The sequence below is a fragment of the Eimeria mitis genome, genomic scaffold (genome assembly GCF_000499745.2).
Source record: "Eimeria mitis Houghton genomic scaffold, Emh_scaff2533, whole genome shotgun sequence".
NCBI lineage: Eukaryota > Apicomplexa > Conoidasida > Eucoccidiorida > Eimeriidae > Eimeria > Eimeria mitis.
In genome coordinates this window covers 6,826-7,046 of record NW_013570873.1, presented here as the reverse complement: position 1 = coordinate 7,046, position 221 = coordinate 6,826, and the positions used below count along the sequence as shown (strand labels likewise).

Genomic DNA, 221 nt, shown 5'->3' with positions numbered 1-221 from the left:
GGGATTTACTTTATATTATTTTTATATGTTTTATTATATATATATATATATAATATATATATATATATATAATATATAATATATAAAATATATATATATATATTTTATATTCTTTATATTTATGTTTTACTTTATATTATTATTTTTATTTTGTTTGTTTCGTTTATTGTTATGATATAATTATATTTATTGTCTTTGTTTGTTGCTATAATTTAATTTTA

General features: G+C 9.0%; 1 protein-coding gene across 1 annotated transcript in view; it reads left to right on the top strand.

Moving 5' to 3' along the window:
- The window catches only part of EMH_0055190 (uncharacterized protein), a gene marked incomplete at both ends in the record, with an annotated part of 1,804 nt that overhangs the window by 463 nt on the left and 1,120 nt on the right, over window positions 1-221 (top strand). The gene's annotated exons all lie outside the window — the stretch shown is intronic.